At 44.6% G+C, this 8,510-nt stretch overlaps 1 long non-coding RNA gene across 1 annotated transcript; it reads right to left on the bottom strand.

Annotated features, from left to right (window-relative positions):
• Positions 1-312: 312 nt before the first annotated feature.
• LOC140847280 (uncharacterized) lies at positions 313-8,229 on the bottom strand. The gene is made up of 2 exons (XR_012127120.1): positions 2,736-8,229; positions 313-761 (listed from the first exon to the last, which is right to left on the bottom strand). It is a non-coding gene; the product is annotated as an uncharacterized lncRNA (long non-coding RNA).
• Positions 8,230-8,510: the final 281 nt, after the last annotated feature.

Genomic DNA, 8,510 nt, shown 5'->3' with positions numbered 1-8,510 from the left:
TTTCGGCCCTCGGTAAACTTTTGCGGCTGCTTTATAAAACCTCGCCATTGTCACTGTCCAGAACTGCAAGCAGGACTTGAAAAACAAACATATACAACGTGTGTATGACATGTGTATCTGATCAGTCACTACTAGGTAGACAGAATAAAACCTAACTTACAACCCAGGGGAGGCCCAACGTGTGAGTGTGTGTGTATGTGAGTTGTGTGCAAATGTGTGTATGTCTGTGTATGTCTGTGTATGTAACTCCGGGGAGAGGAAATCCCGGGGCAACATACCTAGCTGAAACCAAAATCAGTCAAAGGGAGAAATAAAGTTTAAAACCTGTTTACTGCTTACAAAAAGCTGTCAGGCATCTGCCTGTCTCCTGCCAAGGCAGAAGCAAGCAAATGCTCCCCCCAACCTCTCAGATTCAGATGAGCCCTAGGTCTTGCCTAGGTAATTACCCATTGATATGGAGATGAACTACTTATCTCCACCCCTTAGAAACACCTGTTAATATGGAGATGCACTAAAGCCAGGCGAGAGATTCTGGAAATACTGCACTTTACCCCCAGTGTGTTATGGTGATGATGCAGGATAAACAACGGCCCCTTATCCTGTGTCAAAGAAAATACATGATTTGTAGAAACACAGACACATGTGTTAATTGCAGGATGAATGGCTCTGGATGCCTTGGGTCCATCAACTTCAGATTATACATCATAAAGGACATCTTGTCAAAGAGTGAGTTCATGCAGTGGTAGCTCATTAATTCAGCCCTGGCAGGAAACAATGAAATCTAGTTTTTCCAGGTAACTTGGGTTGCTCCTGTAATCACTCAAACTTGCAAATTAGCCTTTTATCAGAAACATTTTTATCCATAACCACAGTATTCCAGTTTAATTTTCCTTTGGTAGCTCAGGGCCCTCCCTGTGGAACTGGTCATTCCATGGGCTGCAAAGAGATGATTTCAGCAGTGTGACCATTCGGCCCCTACAGAGAACGACTCCAGGTCACTCTGCCTTTCCGTCTCACATCTACAGTGTGGCGGGAGCGATTTGCAAAGGCCAATGGGGATCACTTACAGCCAACTGGCCAAGGTTAACGTCATAATCAACTGAATTGCTCTGGCTGAGCTGACACATGACCAACTGCATCATATCCTGTCCAGATTTGTGAAAGGGGGGAAAGGCTGGATTTGCGAAAGTGGGGAAAGGCTGGAGCCGGGTCGAGGAAGCAGACACACGCACCCGTCTCCTAGCCCCAGGGGATTGGGAGCCAGGGCCTGGGCACCCTCCCCTGCTCAGCTTTGGCTGGGGCCCATGTTTAAGCTCTGTCAGTTTGCTGGTTGGCTTTTACCCCATCTTCCATGGAGGAGTTGAAGTGGAAACTTCTCACAGCTCTATGCTTGGGCCACTTGCCACCAGGCAGGCCTCTGCCCACCCCCTGCCACCTGCCAGGGGAGGGATGCCTGCAGAACGTGGGCCATGCTCCCCACAGGAAGGCCAGCAATGTGCGCTGTTCAGATCTGCAAGTCTCCAGGAGGTGGCTGGCTGACTTGGTCCCGGGACCCTGATTCCCCTTTAGGACTTCATAAACTGAGGGCCAGGAGCTGCAGAATTGAGGCCCAAAGGCCAGCTCACAGTGACTGTCACCCTGGAGGGTAATGCAGGCTATGTAAAATCACAAAAGTTCCCAACTGATTGGTAACTTAGAGTGGATGATAAAGATCAAATGTGGAGATCACACATCGTGCTAACTTTTAGATAGATGGTCTCATTTGGACTCCCCATCAACCCAGTGGGGTAGCAACAATGCCCCGACCCCACGGACCCGTCGTCCCTGCATTCTGGCTCAGGAGAGAGAGAGTAGCGGCTGGCCCCTGGCTCCTGCCTGAACCCTCAGCCTCTCTCCTGTGCGTCACAGACCAGCAAAGGTTTTTAGAAAATCTCTTCTCATTATCTACTCACAAAACATCTTCATGATTATTACACAAAAAGTACCTGAGTTACTCACTTCTCAAGGAATTTCCTTACTTCCATAGCCTGGACACCAGCTGTGCCCTTTCCTACCAGATGCTGCAGCGGGTGCTGCAGGGCAGGCCAGTTGGCAGCAGCACCTGGCTCCTGGGGACAGACTGTGGCATCAACAGGGGAACACTTGGGCTGTCTCTTGGGGAAGGAAGGCTGAGTTCACAGCATCCTCAGGGACCTTCCGTCTCTCTGCTCTGCCTTCCTCAGTGTGCAGCTCTGTCATAAAGGTCACCACAGCCCCATTCCAGCCAGAAGGCAAGAGGAAAGAAGGAGCAGGCAGAAAGGAAACGTGCTCTTTCCCACATTTGTCAGGATCCCAGTCAAAAACCAAAACACTCAGAAACTACACTTAGTATGTCAATCAAAAGGAGGCTAACACAGGGAGCCGGAATGTGGAAAGAGGAAAAGGAGCAAATGTGGATGCGCAGGTCACCGTGGGCACTGCAAGAAATGACACTGAATCCTAGGGCTGGGGAATAAGAGGCGGTGTGGCCAAACATAGGAGCTCAAAAGAGGGCAGTGCTGAGCCTCTGGGCAAGTGAGGCTGACCCCAGGAGCACCTGAACAAACAAAGCCTCGGCTGTCCTCTGCTGCAGACCAGCAGGGGTTCCCTGGGGCCTCTCTTGCTATATTCACACAGAAGTACAGCAACGCAATGAAGCCAGAACCACTGAAGGTTCTGGTGCATCATGGGGGAAGTTTCCAGCTAAATAAGCTTACCTTTTTGGTCACTGATGTGCCTCAGGGTGGTGGGCTGCAACAAGTGGAGGTTCCACCTGGTTCAGCCAAAACCCTCAGTCCTGCAGATCAGGTCCCTGACCCAGAAGCACATCTAAGACACCGTGAGCCTCCCTGTGTTGGAGGCCACCCTGCCTGCAACAAGAAGGCAAGTGTGAGTCTGAACTCCAAAGAGCTCACTAAGCCCATCAGTGAACTGGTGTTGTCTGTGAGACAGAAGAGAGGCAAATACAGGTCCAGTAAGTCCCTCCTTGAGCCATATCTACCCTCTTCATACAGAGGTCTTCGTACAGGTGACCAACACTCAAGACGTGGACGAGAAGACAGGCACTAGGAGGGTCCTTGGCTCCACAGTTGCAGCCAGATGGCTCTGGGCCAGGTTCTGGAGACCTGGGTTTGCAGGCACATCATTGTACAAACCACTCTAGTTCTCGAGGGGTCACCTTGGTCCGAGTCTGGACCCCTATCAGGCCAAGTGCCTGCAAGAACAGATTCCACATTGCAAGAACACATTCACGGAAATGACATTACTTCTCCAAGTACAATTTTAAGTCATGGTGGCCACTTTGGTTAACTTTTGATGTAGACAGAATTGTTATTTTGATAGGCATCTGAAAACAAACAAAAAAAAGTCCTGACTAGCCAATAGTTGACATTCTTTACTTGACATGAAGAGACTTCTAAACTCAGTTTAAATTCTGAAGTTGTCTATGTAGATTTCCCAAATCCAAGGTCAGTAAGAACATATTTCAGTGACGAGTTCAGATTTATGCTCTGCATATACACTCCAGGTTTTTCCCACCTCCTCCAGCCAGTCTATCTGTGGCAGGGCCAGGAGATGCCAAGCTTTGGATGAGAAAGCTAGTTGGCATGACCCTAAAAGGGACAGAGGTCCAACAAATTCTTAAAAACACAAAGTAAAAACTTCTAATCGGGACACTTGTCAATACTGAAAACAAGAGAGTAACTGGAAATTAATGGTCCTCCCATAAAGAAAAAGAAACTAGAAAGTTCCAAAATATTCCAAAGCGGCTCCAAGCAAGACTGCAGACAGCTCCATCTCATCTTCTTCCCCTATCTCCCTTTTTTCCCCCATCTTCTTGAAGACTCTGGAAATTAATTGCAGTAGATTGTATTTTCTAAAAATGTCTACTACAATATTTCTAATTTCATATGTTTTTCCTTAGTCATCTTGGTCCCACAATAAGAGATGAGTGTTTATGTCCATTCCCCTTTGTAACTGATTCCATTACTAACTGTGGTAGAAGCAATGCTGAAGAGACTTGTGGAGCGAGGTTACGACGTGTGATCCAGCTTCCATGCAGCCAACCACCGTGCCATACGCAAGCCCAGCCAGACCCACGCACAGACCACGTGGAGGGGTCCACGTGGAGGGGTCCACGTGGAGGGCATGTGAAGAACGAGCCTTCAGGTGACTCAGGAGCCCCTCCTCAGAGTCTTCCAGCTGCAGCCCCAGGCATCATGGAACAGAATGAACCGTTCTGTGCCTTGTCCAAATTCTGATCCACTCTATCTGTGAAAATATGTGATAGTTCTATGCTACTGAGCGCTGAGGTAATTTGCTACGCAGCCATGGAAGTCGCAAAAATGTTCGGTCATTCTGTGCGCACTCCAGAACTAACTACCCTAGATAAACAAACCTAATGCAAAAGAAAAATAAATCAGATTATCATGTCTCTTAAAATCAATAGGAGATGCTCTCCTAATTGGTTATAGAGAGCTTATATGAATTTAAAAGAAGGTAATGAAAGGACTTCCAAAATAAAGAGGGAAAAGAAATTAACCTTCTGATTTTGCTGTTGACTCTTTTAAGTTTTTTCAAAGGGAAAAAGTTTAACTGTGATATTCAGTAGTGACCTTGGTTAAAAGGTTACAAAATAAGAATAAAAGCAGATTATTCACAGCTTTTAGCTTTTAAATATGGCTCGGAAACACTTTTAAAGTTGTCTTATAAATACAGAAGTACATAACTGAGAACAAATTCATGAAGTATTCTTGATAGATGACTCTACAGACAAATTAGAATGAGTTAGTAATTTTGATTTAAAACATCCAATTTCTGCCTTCATGCAGGATATAGAGGGTTGTAAAGAGCAATGAGAAAAATCTGGGTCGTCTACAGCAATTATCATTTTTCTTGGGTCAGTCAGAGATGTGAGGTTACAATGCAACCAAATAAGGTGAATTGCCAGGATGGGGCAGAACCTTCATGGAGCTCAGGACACACGCATGACCACCACGAGGTACAAAGACATCAGCTAGCGTTTTAGCAAATCACTAAAGGCCAAGGACCAGTATGGTTAGATGTGGAATAGCTGAGGAGTCCAGATTTAGCGGAATTTGCTCTGACTTGCAAGACCTTTGAGTGCTCTCGAAATACTAGGAGCAGAACAGGAGGCCAGGGAGGGAACGGCATGCGAGTGTGCAGGAAGAGACCAGCTGCTACTGAAGGACAGGTGCAAAGCCCCACCCCTTCCCCAGATCCATTCCTCCTTTGGGGCAAGAGCCTGAGACACTGAAGCAGGGACATCAAATCCTCCCACCCACAGGGCACAGAAACAAATCCACTGCTTTTGAAGAAAGAGTAGAACACAAACCCATTTGCCTCTGGGACAGGTATAGGAAACCTCTTACCCCCAGGACACAGGGAAAAACTCACTGCTACAGTGAGAGGGGTAAGAACAAAAAGGTCCTGCTTCTGGGGGGAAGGTAAGAAACCATTTGGGGCTTGGCATCCCACACCAATAGCAAGCAGAGGTCTGCTATCATTGAGAGGAGAGAGGCAATAGATTCCTGTCCAAAACCATAATTTAGATGCTGGGCAGAACTGAACTGCAATGGGAAGCAAGGGCAGGAATGCTGAGAAAGCCCCACTCTTGAGGTTTAAGATCTGTCTAAGAATGGGGCTGGACCAGGAGCAGAGGAGCCCCCTCTCACTATAAGTAAGCCTAGTGCTGAGGAACAGGTAATAGCACCACCTCTGAAGGAGAGACAAGAAAACAGAAAGAGCCTCTCAGTGCCACAGGCATGCAGGAAAGGCTGAAAGGTAAAGGGAGTATAGGGAACACAGAAAAACCACCTGGTACCCCAGTCCTCACTGTAAGCACAAGGTAAAGACATTCCACATTCGGAGAAACTGGAAGCCTCAGGTGTACTGATGGTAACAGTAACAACAATAAAACCTAAATCTGCTTCAGCTCCTAACTACATTGACTGAACTTCACATACTAAAAGCCAGAAAGAAGAGGCATGCTGATTTGCAGGGGTAAATATAATTTGCCACAGTCTGTACTGTTCTTATATACACAAAGCTGGGCATACAATAAAAAAATTACAAGTTAAAAAAAATATGAGAAAGCAATATAGATATAAAGCAATGAACAGAAATAGTTGGAACTATCAGATAGGGATTTTAAAATAACTATAATTAATATGTTAATGCATCCATTGGAAAGTGGGGGCAACAAACATGAAAGTTGCGGAATTTCACGATAGATAAAAACTATAGGAAGAAGTAAAACAGGAATGCTAGAAATAAAATATGTGCTATCATAGGTGAAGAATTCTTATGCCAGGCACATAAGTAGAATGAATATAGCTTTGAAAAAATCAAACTTATAGATAAGTCAATAGATACAATGCAAATCAAAACAAAGAGAAAAAAGTGGTGAAAGCAAATCACAGCATTCAAGTACTGAAGGTAGGACATCATCCACTGGTCCCACACACGTGTAATTGGAGTCAAAGGAGAGAGAGAACTTGAAAATAATTTGAAAGGAAGAAATACTTGAAGAAGATAATTTTCCAAAGAATGTTCCAAAAAAAATATTTAACCACAGGAATTCAGGGAACTCCAAGCAGAATAAATACCAAAAAGAAAAGAAGAATGGTCCCTCCCTGCTTCTGACCCGCAGACAAGGGAGGAGACGCGATGAGATACTGAAGATCTGGAAGTACCAGCCAGGGGACTCGAGGCGTAACAGCGCAAGAGTGGTGCTGAGAGGGCACCCTTTGTATTTACTGAGCAAATGCAAGATAACAACAATAGAATTCTGTGTTGGGGACTTAATAGATAACCATTAACTAACTCTAAACTTATTCCTCAGAGTCTCCAGTCTCCTGGGGCGCGAAGTCTTACAAGGTATTGAAACAATAGCAAGGGCAATTAGGTCACAGGAACTGTTTTGGTCTTGTTTGTTCTGTTCTTGATCACTTATCAGGAATTACAGGAAAAATAATCAAGTCCTATATGATTATACATTTGACTTCTATACTTGATTTATATATTATTCCCCCCCACACACAGACACACACCCTTATACACATCATAGTCGTCAAACTTCTTAAAGATGAAGATAAAGAGAAAACCTGGAAGGCAGCCAGAGAAAGGAAGGAACATCACACAGAGAAGAGCAAAGATAAGGATTACAGAACACTACCAGTCAGAAACTGTGCAAGCCAAAAGACAATAGAGTGGCATCTTTAAAGTGCTGAAAAGAAAAAAAAAATCAGCTCGGAATTCTATACTCAGTGAAAATATCTTCCAAAATTAAGGCAAATGACAACATTTTCAAAAAAAGGAAGCTGAGAAAATTCACTGACAGCAGACATGGGTTACAAAAAATGTTAGAGTTCTTGAGGCAGAAGGAGTGTTTGATGGACACCACAAGGAGGGGGGCTAGACCTTCTCCCAATGGAATTCTTGAGATGAGGGTACTGATAATGCCACATGCACCAAGATTATGTGGAAAAAATTATTATACACGAGATTTCCTGAGGATACAAAGGCAGGGGCAAGCCAGTCTAAATGGCAAGAGCGAAGTGCGGGCAGTGATTTTGGCTTTTTTTTTTTGTTGAGAGGGCATCTCTCATATTTATTGATCAAATGGTTGTTAACAACAATAAAATTCAGTATAGGGGGGTCAATGCTCAATGTACAATCATTAATCCATCTCAAGCCTAATTCTCGTCAGTCTCCAATCTTCTGAAGCATAACAAACAAGTTCTTACATGGTGAACGAATACTTGCACAGTGAATAAATTCTTACATGGTGAACAGTACAAGGGCATTCATCACAGAAACTTTCGGTTTTGATCATGCATTATGACCTATAAACAATCAGGTCAAATATGAATATTCGTTTGATTTTTGTACTTGATTTATATGTTGATCCCACATTTCTCCTATTATTATTATTATTGTTATTTTTAATAAAATGCTGAAGTGGTAGGTAGATGCAAGATAAAGGTAGAAAACATAGTTTAGTGCTGTAAGAGGGCAAATGTAGATGATCAGATGATCAGGTGTGTGCCTATGGACCAAGTATTAATCCAGGCTAGACAAGGGCAGCAAGACATCCACGGATGCAGAAGATTTCTCTCAAAGCAGGGGGGGTGAGGTTCTGAGCCTCACCTCTGTTGATCCCCAAATTCTCACCTGATGGCCCCCCTGCGACTGTGCCTGTCTTAGGTTGTTCCTCCCTTGAGGAATCTTACCCGTCTCTGGCTAACCAGTCATCTTCCGGGGCCATACAGGGAAATGTAAAGTTGGTAAGTGAGAGAGAAGCCATATTGTTTGCAAAGGTTAGCTTTTTACTTCTTTGCACATTTATGCCCTGTGGCTTCTATGCCCAGCACTTGTCTCGAGGTATCTTTACCACCTGGAGGAATTATGATACTCGGTAAATTCGATATGAGGCACGAATTCTATTTAAGGGTTGTAATTAGGAAGGAAGA

This window comes from Manis javanica, chromosome 18 (assembly GCF_040802235.1).
Source record: "Manis javanica isolate MJ-LG chromosome 18, MJ_LKY, whole genome shotgun sequence".
NCBI lineage: Eukaryota > Metazoa > Chordata > Mammalia > Pholidota > Manidae > Manis > Manis javanica.
Note: the sequence above shows the minus strand (reverse complement) of the source record. Positions and strands in the feature narration are given on the sequence as shown.